Source organism: Chelonoidis abingdonii, chromosome 9 (genome assembly GCF_003597395.2).
Source record: "Chelonoidis abingdonii isolate Lonesome George chromosome 9, CheloAbing_2.0, whole genome shotgun sequence".
Taxonomy (NCBI): domain Eukaryota; kingdom Metazoa; phylum Chordata; order Testudines; family Testudinidae; genus Chelonoidis; species Chelonoidis abingdonii.
Window position 1 is genome coordinate 28,913,721 of NC_133777.1, and position 17,007 is coordinate 28,930,727.

The window sequence follows — 17,007 nt, forward strand, 5'->3', positions numbered from 1 at the left end:
CATTTTCATGTACTAGAAAAAAAATCCCAAACACTTCCAAGTGCTGGAGTGTTTAAAGGCCAGCTCTAATTATCATTAAGTACAAAGATTGTACATTTGAGGGAGACTTATGATGATTCACTTTCCATTTCCCTGCACCTTGTTCAGTCATGTACACTAGTGCAAAGTGAGTGTCAAACATTACCATATCAGAATGATCACATTTAACATCCACTTTTGATGCAATTTGCACAGATGTAAATACTGTGCAGGGCAATGGAGAATGAGGTCTATGCAATGGTAATTAGTAGGGCTGATAAAAAAAATTCCTACTGAAACTTTTTCAAAGGAAATTGGGTTTTTTGACTCAATTCTTTTTCATGAAATATATATGCTTTCGATGGAAAAATGTTTGTGGTTGAAAACCCGAACACCTGAAAAGCTGAAATATTTTTATTTGAAAATGTTCCAAATTCCCTGAACATACAGCCAAGTACAAATTCCTGCTTTCGTTATGCTACTATTCCTGTGAAAACCATAACCAGACAGAGCTGCAGCTTCAATGAAACTATATCAGTTTATGGTAGTGGAGGTTCTGGCCAAATTTCTCTGTAAGGTCCCAGTCCTTGAAGTCAATGGGACTTTTAAGCATATTCGTCTTTGAAGAGTTTAGGCTTTACAGAGTTTCATTGTACTTGCAGTGAGTAATTATATATATTTTAGTGCAAATGTATTTTTGAAGCATACTTTTAAAAACAATGAGCTTCTTAAAACCAAATACTCTCATAACTAGGGTACAAACACTTGGGTTTCTTCAAAATAAAATCTAGTAGTCTGGATATTATTTGGTCCTAGTAATTAATTATTAACAGGCTTCTATTTATGCAGAGAGATAGAAAAGGTCTGGATACAGCAGAACCTTTCAGAAATTTGGCGTTCTTCAGGGGATTTCCCCCTTCCCCTCTTTCTGAAACAAAAAGCAACTACATGTTAAACTGTCATTCACTGATTCATAAATGTTAAAGTAACCCAATGGGCCCACCTTGCTTTTCAAATGCAAAAGTTATTAATATTTTAGATATTCTATATAGAATGAATATTCTCAACTAATATTAAGGATGTCATTGTACTGAGAGACTGAATGGAATCTCACAATTAAAGGAGATTTTATGTGGCATGTGAGTTGTAATATCTAGAAAAAAATAAGGTCAGAATGATGGAATAACAATCAATTATAGTAACAAACCATGAAAATTAGAAGTTAAATCTTTAAATGTTGATTTTTGCATGTAATTTTCTCGTTATAATGGTAATGGAGGTTGACTGAGTTACATGGTAATGTTCCCATTTTCAATAGACATTTATGTTAAAAATAAAAAATCTTCCAGTGCTACTATAATAGTGCTAACATTACACAAAGATTTTCATTCACAGATTTTTAGAATGGAATATATTAATTTAAAGGAGGTATTGGTGTGGCAAGATGTGTGTCTGCAGTCTGGATAAAGCCTCCTAGCTATAACTCTGCCTCAAACTTTATTTTCCATCCAGCATGTATGATAAATAAGTGTGCTAGTGATTTTCTTTCTGAAAGCTCCAATTTTATTTAAGTCAGGCAAACTGGAACTCTTTCTCCATGATCAGAAATGAGATTTGTTCCTTAATACATATTTCAGAAAAGATGCTAAAAGACAAAAGATAAAAGTAACAGGTAAATAAATATCTCAAAAAGGCAAAGGAGTAATTTTACAAAGTACTATTTTGTGCACATTGTAATCCTCAGTTAGCCCTTCTTCTTTAAACAATAGTGACAAGCGCACAAATGGTAGCTCGAGATGGATGATATATTTTCATCTTTGAGGTCAGGAGCTGGAAATGTCAAAAGGGTTCACACTTGGCCAAACTCTGCTCCCACTGAGGTGAATAGTACAACTCCCATTCTCTAGGAAGTATCGTGGTGACAAACTTTCAAAGCTTGCAATAAATTTTTCATGGCTTTATACCCATTTATATTTTCAATACTATCTTTGCAAGCAAATTCTTACTTGTCTTTCAAATGAAAAGAGGTTATTGTTGAGATTTTTAGTCTTCAGAATAAATCAGTGGGCTCTGAAAGAGTCTTTGCTTCTTAGGGAATTTGCTGCAGAACAGGGCTATAAGAATAATTCTTTAGAGTTCTTCCCTGTGAAGGATGTTGTGATTCCAAGGGTTCTAACTGTCAGACAGAAAAAGAAAGATCAGAGATAGTGTGAGTCTGCTATTCAACAGAGAAAGCGAGCTGGTAACTGAAGACAATAAGAAGGAAGAGCTGCTCAAAGCCTACTTTCCTTCAGTCTTCACACAAAAAATAATGTGACCAGATGACTAGCAAAGTGATCACGGGGAAGGGATTCATGTCAGGATAAGTAAAAAACACATCAGATCTTCTGACTAATTTGAATGAATTCAAAGTCAGTAGGGCCTGATGCTATTCATCTCAGAGTGCTAAAAGAATTAGCTGAAGAAATCTGAGCCACTTGCAACAATATTTGCAAACTCATGGATGACAGGAGAGGTCCCGGAAGATTGGAGAAGGGTTAACGTAGGGGAAAAGGGGGAGCTGGGGAACTATAGACCAGTCAGCCTGACCTTTATACCTGGGAAATTACAACAACAATGTATAAAACATTCAAATTTGGAAATTCCTGGAGGATGAAGGGGTGATCCCTAGAAGCCAGCATGGATTTACTAAGAACAAATCATACAAAACAAGCTTGATTTCCTTCTTTGATCTTATAACTAGTTTGGTGGATGGGGGAATGAGGTGGACACAATATATCTGGACTTTAGCAAGGCTTTTGACACAGTTCCACACAATATTTTCATAAATAAGCTAGAGAAATGTGGGCTCAGTAGAACTACTATCATCAAGTGGATACATAATTGGTTAAACAACCATAAACAAAACTAAGTATTAATGAAAGCAGCAAAGAGTCCTGTGGCACCTTATAGACTAACAGACGTATTGGAGCATGAGCTTTTGTGGGAGAATACCCACTTCGTTGGATGCATGTAGTGGAAATTTCCAGGGTCAGGTATATATATGCAAGCAAGAAGCAGGCTAGAGATAACGACGTTAGTTCAGTCAGGGAAGATGAGGCCCTCTTCTAGTCAACTGCAAGAAGAGGGCCCTCATCCTCCCTGATTGAACTAACCTTGTTATCTCTAGCCTGCTTCTTGCTTGCATTTGCATATATATACCTGACCCTGGAAATTTCCACTACATGCATCCGACGAAGTGAGTATTCACCCATGAAACCTCATGCTCCAATACGTCTGTTAGTCTATAAGGTGCCACAGGACTCTTTGCTGCTTTTACAGATCCAGACTAACACAGCTACCCCTCTGATACTATTAATGGAAGATGTCACACTAGAATGAGATCTCAAGTGGGGTTCCACACGGATCTGTACTGGGCTGGTGTTTATTAGCATCTTTATTAATGACCTGGATGTAGGAATAGAGAGCATACTGATCAAATCTGCAGATGACACAAAGCTAGGGAGAGCTGAAAACACTTTGGAGGATAGAGCTAAAATTGGAGAACTGGGATATAGATAACATCATGTAATTCAGCAAAGAAAAACTAAATGAACAAATACAGAATGAGGGATAACTGGCGTGGCAGCAGCACTGCTGAGATGGATCACAACCTCAACATGAGTCAACAATACGATGCTGTTGCAAAGAAAGCAAATAAAATTGTATGTTGCATTAACAGAGGCATAGCATGCAAGTCATTGGAGGTGTTAGTACAACTCTATTTGGCACTGGTTAGGCCTCAGTTGGAGAACCATGTCCAATTTTGGTGCCTGCTGTATAAAAAGGATGTAGAGAAACTGGAAAGGATCCAGGAGTGAGCAACAAAGATGATCAGAGCTACATGAGCAAAGGCTGAAGAAACTGGGTATGTTTAGTTTGGAAAAGAGGAGATTAAGGGGGACATAATAGCGGTCTTCAAATATTTGAAAGGCTGCCATAAAAAAGATGGATAAAAATTGTTCATTCTTGCCACAGACGGCAGGACAAGAGTCAATGGGTTCAAACTATGGCATAGCAGATTTAGATTAAATCTCAGAAAAAACTTTTAGACTGTAAGAACAGTGGGACAATGGATTAAACTGACTAGGGAAGTCATGGAAGCTCCTTCACTGGAAGTTTTGAAAAAGAGGCTAAAAGATAGTTAAATCCAAAGCACACTGTGAAGAATTACAAACAGATCTCATAAAATGAGCAACAAAATAGCAGATTAAATTCAATGTTGACAAATGCATAGTAATGCACACTGGAAAACAATCTCAACTATACATGTAAAATGATGGAGTCTAAATTAGCTGTTATCACTCAAGAAAGAGATCTTGAAGTCATTGTGGATAGTTCTCTGAAAACATGTGCTCAGTGTCCAGCAGTAGTCAAAAAATATAACAGAATATTAGGAATCATTAGGAAAGGGGTAGATAATAAGACACAAAATACCATACGTAATGAATGCTAGGATTATGTCACAGAGGTCGTGGAAGTCATGGAATCCATGACTTCCAGTGATCTTCATGACATTGGGGACCCATGAAGCCTGCCAGCTGCTGATGGCAGCGGGAGACCCTGCAGCAGCCCAGCCTCTATGGTAGGTTTGCCATCCCTCCAGGATTGTCCCCAAGTCTGCAGGAATGAAACATTATTTTTAATTAAAGATTATGTCATGTGATGAAACCTCCAGGAATACATCCAACCAAAATTGGCAACCCTACTCTGCAGGAGGTGGGGGACCCTCCCGCAGCTGCTCAGTGGAACCACATGCAACTGATCGGCCATTGCTGCCTCTCCCCGCCCCCCCGAGCTGCCCAGCCAACACTGCTGACAAGGGTTCCCCTTGCATCAACTCAGCCACCGTGATCAGCCGGGACCCCACCACAGCTCCCAGCCTCCAACAGTGGTGGCAGAGGGACCCCGGAGCTGCTCAGCTGCTGTGAGCAGCCGCCCCCTCCCCTTGCAGCTCCCAGTAGCCGCTGGCAGCAGAGGGACTCTGGAGCAGCTCAGCCACCATGAGCAGCCACCATCCCTTCCCGCAGCTCCCCACCCTCCACCACTGGCAGGGGCCCCCAGCAGCTCCCTGGCCACCATGGGTGTGTGAGCAGGGTGCTGGACTTTCCTCCTACCTTCCCATTTTGTCAGTTTTAGTAACAGTCAGGGACAGTCACGGCTTCTGTGATTTTTTGTTTATTGCCCGTGACTTGTCCCTGACTTTCACTAAAAATATCCAAGACAAAATGGTAGCCTTAATCATAATGCCTATATGTGAATTCAAGCTTCACCCACATCTTGAATACTGCATGCAGATCTAGTCACCCCATTTAAAAAAAGATATATTGGAACTGGAAAAGGTACAGAGAAAGGCAACAAAAATGATTATGAGTATGGAAAGGTTTCCCTATGAGGAGAGAATAAAAATACTGGAACTTTTCAGCTTGGAAAAAGATGACTAAGTGGAGATATGATTAAGTTTCATAAAATCTTGATTGGTGTGGAGAAAGTGAACAAGGAAATGTTATTTACTCCTTCACATAACACAAGAACTGGGGGTCATCAAATGAAATTAATAGGCAGCAGGTTTAAAATAAACAAAAGGAAGTACTTCTTCACACAACACACAGTCAACCTGCGGAACTCCTTGCCAGAGGATGTTGTGAAGGCCAAGACTATAACAAAGTTCAAGGTCACAGAAGATAAGATCATGGAAGATAGGTCTATCGGATGGGCAGGGATGCAACACCATGATCTGACTGTCCCTGGCCTCTGTTTGCCAGAAGCTCGGACTGGATGACCGGAGATGAATCTCTTGATGATTGTCTGTTCTGTTCATTCCCTCTGAAGCACCTGGCATTGGCCACTGTTGGAAGACGGGATTCTGGGCTAGATGGATCATTGATTGGTCTGACCCATTATGGCCATAATTATGAGGCTGGATAGCCATCTGTCTTGGCTGGCTTAGACACAATAAATCCTGCATCTTGGCAGTGGCTTAGACTAGATGATGTTATAGTAACAGCAACGTAGTATGTGCCTTACTTGGAAGCCTCCGAGAACTATTTCCCCCCCATTATACAATAATTGTACACACTGTACATGAACCAGCTTTGTACAACCAATGTGAAAGGGCCATGGCACTACAAATAAAACAGCAGCTGGCACTAGAAAATGACTTGCTGCAGCAGCAACCAGAGCAGGAAGTTCCAACTTGTTAATAATCAATTTATTATATACTCAAGCATTTACAGGAACAGGATTAGGTTGAGGACACACTTCTTTCATTCAAGGGAGAGAGGTACCAATCAAGGAGAGCAGTTTGGTCATTGGCATCAGAGGAACGCTATTCTTTGCTGAAGAAGCAGCCTTACCATGACCAGTGGGTGAGGGGAAAAGGATGCTTTCTTATAGCAATCCTTTAATGAAAGCACTTCAGCGTGTGCATTGACCTAGAGTGAATGGAACTTTAATACATACTTACAGTTAAGCACGTGCTAAGTACTTGCTTAACTGTGATGGATTTAAGCATGCCCTTAAGAGCTTTCCTGAATCGGGGCCTTAAGTATGAGTCTTACAGTGAAACAAATAAGCATTTTCACCAGAGGCAGAGATCAGTTGCAGAAGCAATGATGCAAGCTAGTGATCTGAACATGTAAGTAGGAGCCACAAGTCCCAGGTCGTGACATTAACCATCTGGTTTGTCCAAGCCCATTTTTCATCTCTCCAGTTCAGTTTCCCCATTTCTAGAAATGGGGCTTATCCATACCTTCCCAAGGATTTGTGAGGCTAAAGTGTTATAAAATATTTTTTCTGAGATAAAGTAACCTCCATAAATGATTTCACTATTAAATACTAAATGGTGTAATTAGCCTTTATTAGCGTCTTTGTTTTTTTTTGAATGGAGGGATTTTCAGGTTTCAGAAAACTGTGCTGGTGATCTGGTCAATGAAAACATCTGAGCAATGCTACATCTGTTGCCAGCTCACAATGAAGTACTTATGCTTTTCTAATGGAAGGAAAGAGGCAGATTTGGAGCCTGTTTATGATGAACAATTACCCCAGCCTTCCAATACTCATGCAGGGCACCCACCTGGTACAGGTTGGCAACACACTGGATTGCATTAATGGAAAAACCTAATCTTTCACTTAAAACAAGTTTACATGTTTTTTAGGGAGAAAATCACAAGACATCTCTCTATCTATCTAAATATGACTTTCCAGTACATAAAGAGTAATGGGGTCTCCACAATCAAGCATGTATCTACCTTACAAATAGTGTACATGATGCTTTTAGAAGCGTTTTAAAACTAGTATCCCTTTCAGCACTTTGTGCTGCAGTCAAATATGAAAACATTAGATCACCACAGGTATGAAATGAAAAAGTCTGAGGGTTACTGCAAACTGCTCATTTTCTCAGTGGATCAGAACCAAGTTATTCAGCACAGGTGTCCTTGCAATTGTGATAAAGCAGGAGAAATCATTTTGTTCAATGCCCTTTGAGATACACTAAACTACCACTGCATACAGTGCGGCATATTACTACACAACTCAGTTATCTAAGCCATGTACAACAGGATTAGCAGCTGGCTCAAGACCTGCCAGTGACATTATCATTTCCTGGATTTCATGCACAGTTTGTGTTTAGTAGTTAATTTTTATTGTTCCTGCATCTGCAAAAATAATAATAAAATAATAATAATAAATGAAAAAGGCAAAAGTCTTTTTTTCTTTTTTTAATAAAAGCCTAGAATTCCCCGTGCCATGAGCAGCATGTTACTATCATGATGTGCATCATACAGACTGGCACTTAACAAATGGGAGTGGGAAAATGGTTCTTTAGCCATGATACCTTAACACAGAGGGGCAATTGTTTGATGTTTAGAAATTTGTACATGTAGTTTCAAATGTGAGCAGATCAGAATATTTTCCAGTCACTGAAAATAAAAAGGAATATTTAACAAGAAGCTGAATATGATTTTGAGGAAACACAGTGGGATGTTAAGGCTTTATCTAACAGAATCAGACACAAAGGAAAAAATATTTGTACTAGTCTATTTTATTTCTTAGGGCCCTCTCTCATATTCATGCCTGTACCATGAAATCTTGGATACTCTTCAATTCCTCTCCATCCAACAAGTAAACTAATTTTTGACGAGGTGTAATGCCAATCACACTTAGGTCCCAATCCTATGATGCTAGTTCCACTCGCCACACTGGATCCAACTAGAGGATTAAGGTGTTATAGATAATATGACACTACAGATATGAAGAGCTATGAATATGCAATTGATAGGCTTCTTGGATCTTGTTACAGAGTTTGATAAAGTTATCGCTATTGCCTCTTTTGCATCAATACCATGTACAACTTTGTGCACAGTTCAGTATATTTTTAACACATTTTAACACTGCAGTAAAACTGATTTACAAAACAATATTCAGTCCCACCTTTCCTTTCTCCCCTATTTCCCCTCTACATACTCCCCAACTCAGACAGCAGCCCAACATTTATACTGATAGTTTATTACACTTTACAAGGAACAAATGTGTGATTTGTTACTTGGCATGGTTGGTAATTTGCATCACAAAAATGGTAGAACCCTCAAAAAAATCTTTCACTGACGATCTGCCATTTCAAATAATCTCTTTGTTTGTATTATTAATGACTTGTCTCACTGACAACCCCTTTCAAAGAAAATTGTAACTTTCCTCCACCACACACATCGTTAGCACACAATAAACAGGGGCTCCCAGAAACTATGAATAAAATGATAGTTTTTAAAATTTAACTTTTGCTCATCCCTAGCATGAGGACATTTGAAATGCATGAATTTGACGTGATTGTGCTTATTAAATAAAAAACACTGCAAAATTTCACAATTGTATTCCTGTTTATGTGAGCTGGACGTGACACCTGGCAGAACATTGTTTCCTGCCATAGAGTGTAGACTATGCACATGGGCCGCAATTCAGACAAACATTGAAGCATGTGCTTAATTCAGACATCTAAACTGGGGCCATGATCCTGCAATGTGCTGAGCACATACAACTTCCACTGAAATCAATGCAGTCATTGATCGGGCTTATGCCTCTGAGAAATATAAGTAGATGGACATTGTCTCATGTTGCCTCTTCCACTCTGCCACTGGTGTCAGCCTCAATGCCCCATTAGTTCATGTGGATTAGTTCATACGGACACACACACATACATGCATGTGTGCACACACAGTCTCTCCCTCATACACACATTTGCTATTTGATCACACAAAATGCCAAAGTCAAGGTATACTTAGAGTTATGCAACATGCCAAAAAAATACGAAATTGAAATATATTAAAATATGGTTCCACAAAATGGGCATTTTCTGATATATTTATGCGTGTGTGCGCACGGATGGGTTCACGTGCATGGAAGGGGGAGATTTAAGATCAACGCAGGAATCTTACTTGAAAATTAATGTTATAACAAATTTAGTTTTTTGCATAGGGAATAAATTCTCAAAATTAACTGTGCCTGAATAGAGATTTTGTTCGAGGAATATTATACTATACTTGAAAGGCATATGTTATGGAATTTTTTTAATAAATATTGCTAGAAATTTCCATTTATAGTGCTCAGATTTTATCAGAGTCTACTTTTCATTAACATTTTCCTCTGAATTATAATAGGCTAAACCCTGCTGGATCAAAACTTTTTACACTGCTGTTCCAAAAATAAAGATGTTTAATAAGAATGTCTGTCTGCATGTGATGTGCTTATAGAATAACAGATTAGTGAGTGCTCAGAATTTTTTTTGAAAGAATAGATGAGGCAGTTATATGTATGTTTGCAAAAAATATTTTGAACACACACACACACACAATGAACTTTTGTGAGCTTTAGAGACCTGGCTCTATAAATAATAATTAGTTTATGTAAAAATGTATTCAGAAATATTTATGATGAAACATCAATTCAAAATAAAACAGGCAAATGTCTTTAACCTAATGAAATTACTCCAAGAACATTCCAATGTCAAGGTAACTCACTCAATTATCCATTATCATAGAAATGGAGACATAATGTTAATTAAAATGAAGGGGCAAAACCATTTCCATTTTTTATTAAGATACATTGGCCTCTTGAACAGCTATTAGCCTTGCTGTCAGGGTTAGGTAGAGGACAAAATTTGCCCTGGTAGGTAGACCATTGCAAGCTGATTTCAAAAGCTTAGGAACTGCAATGTCATAATGAGAGGCAACTGGAAAACTATCTGCAAGCCATTTGTATTGACAGCACACAGGAAGCTTTTGTGTTATGACCACTTATTTCTGCAGTGTATTTTGCAACTGCAGTGCTCAGTCACCTCAAACAATGAAAAGAATTATCCATGCTTGCAGTTGAGAATACAAATGTACCTGAGCGTTGCCTGCAATTGTAAGCGGCAATCAGCAAACAAAACCTTCCAGCAATATACTTGTCTTAGTTACAACTTTATTTGTCAGATTAACAGTACTGCTTGTTTATGCAGATATTTTGGGAGTGGATTATCACACACGGTAGGACTTTTTACCTTCAGGGATGAACAATGTGGAATGACGGAGAATGAAGGGCCTGGATCATTTCAGTGCATCACAGACTGCAAATTTCAGTTCTGGTTACAGTTAGCCAGTTGGAGTGAAGATGATGTGAGAATAAAATGATTTATCTATAGGAAAGTCCCACATTACCATGCATTTGTTGATACAGTTATGATTCCAATATCAATGTTTCCTTACATATTTATAATTCTGGCATTGGTAAATCAAATGAAATCTGTTGCAAATCAGTTCTGAAGTTGTCAACTACAGGACAAGAAGTGCCAGGATAGCTATAATCAGAGCCTGTGGCCTAATCCAGTATATGATAATTTAAGCAATATGCCATGGGTGCCAGAATTAGTCTATTTGGATTTTACTAAAGTTTCTTTTTCAAAATAATTTTTTGTGCTAACCAACGAGAATTGAGGGAAGAGTACTCAGCATCTTGCAGAATTCTGAGCTGTAACTAACGATGGAATTCAGCAGATTTTGATTTTGCTGATGCTTTAGTTATGTCAGTGTATTCCAGAATTGAATTTATTCTAGATCAGAATTACAATTACCAATTGCCATGGCTAGTTTCGTGATTTGCCATATTCAATGAATTTGTTGCAAAGGTATATTGAAAAAGAATAATGAATCACTCAACAAAGAGTGCAGTGATTATTCTGGAAGACCAGTGAACCAAAAGAAACCAAGAGAGAAATTAAAAACATGTAAACTAAACCAGGTTGTCATAGATGGCATATAGCAGGAAAAAATTGTAGAGGAATTTAGGAAAATGAGAAGGGGAAGGCACCTGAGCCTGGTGAAGTATCAATGGACCCACTGAAGTAATTGGGAAGGGAAGACAAAGTATTTTACAAGTCTGTTCAATGACACGACGATCTTAATAAAGAGAAAATGCCAGATTAATGGCATAAGCGCTTTGTGGTACCAATTTTTAAATGTAAAGGAGATATTACACTGTGCACTAATTATCTCCCAATTAAGGTTATGTCACATGGTATGAGAGTATGGGAGGAGATTATTGAAAAACATCTGAGTGGAACAGTTGAAATTTGGAAGGATAAGTAGGGATTTGTTCTGGGAAGGAATACAGTTAATAACATATTTGCTCTATGAATCCTCATGGAGAAGTTCAGAGAAAAGAGACAGCGACTGGGTATGGTCTTTGTGAACTTGGAAAAGGTGTACAGTCATGTACCAAGATAATTAATTTGATGGAGTTTGTGACAGAGACGAGTGCCAGAAAGATATGTCCATTTTATTCAGGATATGTATGATGCAATGACTACCATAGTCAAAACCAAATGGGTCTACAGCAAAGAATTTCCAGATAATGTTGGCCTGCATCAGAGGTCAGCATGACCCCTTTTTTGTTTGTGAGTGCCATGGATGTGATAACTGAGAATATACAAAGTAAGCTGCCTTGGAATATGCTGACTGATGATGACTTAGTGATATTTGGGGAAGATTGTGAGACCCTGCAAACCGACTTTGAACAATGGCAACAAAGTTTTCAGCTGGAAGGATTTAGAGTGAGCTTTGGTAAAATTGAGACTTTGATAACTAAGGGAGGAGGTCGCACCATAAAGAATATCACAGGCAGAGAGTTTAGAAGAATGAAATAATTTAAATACCTAGGATCAACGGTTACTGAGAATGGTGCCCTCCTGAGTGATACCTGGTATCATACTAAAATTGCTTGGTGCAAATGGCAGGAGCTGACTCCAGCTGTGTGTTCAAAAGTTGCCAATAAAGTTAGAAAGTAAAGAGGAGGGATAAAATTGGAATTCCACCCATTCTAATGTATAGAACCGAGAGTTGGCAGCCTCAAGAAGCCACTACAGAAATGTTGAGAAGGTCAAAAGATTGGGCACTCCATGACAGGAAATGAAATAAGGTTTGTGAGGGACCTAATGCAAGTTGCCCCAACTGAGGACAAGTTAAGGGAGGCTATCTTGGTATGGACATAATGGAGTGGAAACCCAAGAGTTATACTGGTAGGATGGTCTTTACTATGTTCATGGATGGAAGGCTATCAAAGGGGAAGCCCAAGATTCAGTACATGGACCTTAGAGAGACCAGTTTGCACAACAGCCAGGCATAGAACCATGAGTTTGGAAGAAGGCTATGAACGTCACTGAGCCCAAATAAGGAAGTGGCAAGAAGGAAAAAGAAAAAGAGGAGGGAAGCAAAAAGAAGCAGATGAAGGTGGAGGAGTCAGGCATGTATAACAAAAAGGACAGTGCTAACCCTCCCTTCTCTTCACCACTACTGAGATCCTTCCACAGATTCCTGATGGGGACTGGGCTTTGCAGGTAGACAGGGATGGAATGAAAGATGGCTGCTGTCCTTTCCTCCACTTAATCCCACATGGATTACAGATGTAAATAAACCCCCATCAGCACTAAACCACACTAGTTCCTCACCACTCAAACTACCCTGTTCCTTCTGCCCCTCAAGGGATATCATGTGACTTTTGCAAGAATCATACTGCAGTGCGGTTGAGGGGCCTGGAGGCAGTGAGGAAGACAGGACCTATGCATGGATATTCTGAGATCTGTGGGTTTCAAGAGCCAAATTCAAACATGAACTTTTTCCCAGCCTTGCATGGCATTGGTTCTGCATAATAGCTGTACTAATCAACTCAATCGCATCTGAAGGAACCTTACGATACATTCCATGTAGGATCTTAATTTGGAGATTTTCTGTTTCCATGGTTACTCATACATCCCTGCATTTCAAAATTGCCATAGTAAAACAATGATAAAAATAAGGCAACAATGTAAAACAAACCACCGCACCTTAGATGATTTATTCTCCTTCACCCTATCACTTGATAAAACTCCCTCAGATGACCATTACTATACCCTTCCTCTCAAAAGTTGTTGATTGGCAAACCCGTCTTTCATAATATGTGCCCAATTATTAGAAAGATTCCTTGCTTCCCCTTTGAGTAACTTTACAACTACTGTATATATCTTGCAATAAGGTGGAAGGGTTACTATGGCAACATTATTCCAGGAATAAACAACACAATATTGCTTCTCACTCCTTTCAACAAATAAAAGAAAAAAGAATTGAGCACATTCTGGATTAATGGCATTATTTATTTAGAAGACTATATATACTGTTTATTTATATTCAAAACCACTACCTGGTTTGGTGCAGTGTTCAGTCTTCACCGAACAATTAGGACTGCACCAAATAAACAAGATATTTACTTCTGGAAAATTGTAGAGGTTACTGCTGTATCTCTGACCTCATTTGTCACCAGGACCTGACAGTTCTAACAACATACCATAGACCTTATGCAGGGCCAAATCCAGTTCATCTTACCCATGCAATTAGTTGCATTGACTTTGGTGCCTACCAGTTACATTGTATTGATCATTATTCCAGTGCCTTATTAAGATTGAGCAAAATTCTTCCCTTATGTTCACAAGTGGAAGAGGAAGGAAGGGAGTGGGGCTATTCCTATCTCCAGGCTCATCAGTTGGGCGCTGAACAGATTATAAACAAGTGTGAATAAATAAAAAATAAAAATAATAATGTGCTCTTCAGTGGTTATAGGCAAGGGTGACTCAGGTCATAGGTGATGAGCTGCTGGAAACACTTTGCTGCTGTTCTGAATTCAAGATGCACACACCTGTAGCTAGTACAGAATAACTAAGTGATGGTCTTTGAATTCTATTGCGCAATTTTGCCTGCAACAATAACAGCTCAAAATTCGAGTAAACCTGTTAGACTTGACAGAAATAACATTTCATAGCGTATTTAACTGAAGTTTAGTTTAGAACAATACTCTGTGTTAAATTTTTATTTCAGAGCATTGCTAACTGGCATATGCAGTGGGGGAAAGGCTTAGCTTTGATTGGAAGAATCATATTAGTAACCACATAACCATCATTTTACCAAGAAGACTATTCCACTGGATACAAATAGTAAGTAAGTGTGACTATCCACATCCCTGCTCCTGTAGTAACTTTGATTATGAGGTTTTTGCTTTGTTTATGTTCATCTGACTAGATGATTTTATAAATTTTAAATTTGTGAAATAAGTGGGCAAACTCACAACTTTGCTCATGGAAGAAATGTCACTATTTTCCACATAAAAAGCTGTGACAGACTTCAGATTCACTCTGATCAAATAGCCATTGCACTCCCCAAAGAGTAAGTTTCTTCATGCAAACACTCAAAATGCGATTAGGTAGTTTCATACATAGCCCTGAGAATCACCACATTATTGGGGAAATATCTGGTTGCATAGCTGTCCAGACCAAATTCTGATTGCGCGTAGGTGCACATAAAATTCCAGTTGTGAAGAATGCAGTGGAAGGTAGCCATCCCCACCCCAGTCACCCTGGAGGATCACATACAAATCACACAGGGTGCACTACAAGGTGTGTCATAGGGGTCAGTGGGTATGGTGTCAACATTTATATACACCCTGACTTGGCAATTTCCGCTCTAAATAGGAACAGATGGGTAGTAACTATTGTGCAGGAGGCTGGCCTTGATCAGAATAGCAGGTCTTGATGACAATACACCATACATCAATGTTGTTGGTGATGGGTGTCTCCATCTGGAGAAGTGTTACCTCTGTTTCTCGGTGCCAGCCAGAATCTAGCACACATGCAATAATATGTAATTAACCCCACACAGAAGCCTTTGGATTTAGTATCTTTTTATTGATTTCATAATGACTTTTTGATTCACACAGCTAGGTGTGAGCTTTTTTGCTGAAAATAAGTAATGAACCACAAATTGAGAGAATTAGTTAACAATTAGTCATCAGATGTAAGACAGCCTGAATGAATATCATGAGATTAATTAAAACCCAATAACTTTCAGTGCCCTACAAGAATTGATTTTTCATTTATTACTAATTAAAATCCATCTTTCATATATATGTAAATACATTAAAACTCTGACTCTTCTTCAGTATAAGCCTAGACCAGGTGATGCATTTGAGAAATACGAAAAGGCGCATCAACATAATATGAAAAGTCTAACCAAAACTGATATAGCATGTCTATCCTAAGAGATAATGCTCAGAGTCGGTGCTTTACATACTACTTTGTATTATGTTGGTGCTGTGGTAATTTGACATGTCAGAAATTCTACAGTATCTAAGAACAACTGGGCCTGTTCTTCAGAATGCTGAACAATTACTGAAGTCAGAGGGAGATGCAGGTTCTCTGAACCTCTCAAGTTCTGTCCTACTGCACGGAGATAAAGATTCAGAGCCAGTGCTAATGTAATGCTTCTACTAGAACAACTACCACTAATTCATGCCTGGTGAGTGGAGTGCAACTTCTATTGACTACACCCAGGCTGAATTCAGCCTCTAGTGTTGTATTTGACATAATTTCTTTCCATTCACTCTTTCAAGTAAGGTCCTAGAAGCTCTGTGTACAAAATAAAACAATTCTGCATGCGCAGGTGATGGTATGGGATTCAGATTCCAAACTGAACTGAAAATATATACTAAATACTTTCCTAAATGAGTCATATTTGTATTTGTTCTGTTATTCATCTATTAGTATTGATTATTGTGACTGGGAGTTTCAAAGGAGGAGTTTTAAAACTGAAGTTCAGTGGAACCTGGATACCTAACTCTCTTTGGCTTGTTTTGGAAATCCCAATCTGTACGCTGTGGCAAAGTACCTTCTTCTCCTCAGCAAGCTCAGTCCTTTTTAGCCTTGGAGACACCGGCTTGGGCAAAGCAAATCCTTCCAGGTAGCACAGGGTCTGGCTGATCCTTCCCTCAGTCAGTCCCTGGTGCTTGTTTTCTCCCCTTCTGGGGACAGAGCACAGCCTTCCTTGATGGAAGGGTTCAGAGCCTTGCTGCACCTAACTTGCTGGCAGCTTCTCTCACTCTCCCCTCTGCTTCCATGCCAGGGAGGGCTTAAAAAGGTCTCCAGCAGTTGGAGCCAGCTGAACCTAATTAGTTCCCCGGTAACTCCTTTTCCAGCTAAAACTTATTTCCCCACAGCTATCTCTCCTTAGTGGATTGGGAGAGGCCTTTTAACTCCCTGTGACTAATTACTATTCCTCCCTTTGTAGACATTTGTCCTGGGTTTGCCACAATGCTTAATGGCTGAGAATTTATCACTGAAATATTTTTGAAGGGAAAATGCAGTTTCTACAAAATCAAAATTCTCTACGCGAAAATTTCAATTTTGCTGAATTTTTTCATCTTTCTTTCAGGAAAAATCAAAATGATTTTTTTGTTTCCTATCAAGTCAGTATTCATGTGTGTCCTTCTGAGCAGTTGTGATGTCTCATGGCAGTTTGCGGTTGACCAAAACTGCATTTTTCAGTACATAAAGTATTCATCTGAGAAATGTTGCCCACCTCTAGATAAGAGGCATGTGAACTACAACTCCTGAGAGGCACT

General features: G+C 38.9%; 2 protein-coding genes across 10 annotated transcripts in view; both read right to left on the reverse strand.

Moving 5' to 3' along the window:
* RBFOX1 (RNA binding fox-1 homolog 1) overlaps nucleotides 1-17,007 on the reverse strand; it is a 2,554,959-nt gene that overhangs the window by 1,902,784 nt on the left and 635,168 nt on the right. The window lies entirely within an intron of this gene.
* Nucleotides 3,261-17,007, reverse strand: part of SEC14L5 (SEC14 like lipid binding 5) — a 982,653-nt gene continuing 968,906 nt past the window's right edge. For both annotated transcript variants that reach the window (XM_075069291.1, XM_075069290.1), the window contains one exon: nucleotides 3,261-3,369. The gene's annotated coding sequence lies outside the window, so the exon portion shown is untranslated. The remainder of the gene's footprint in view (nucleotides 3,370-17,007) is intronic.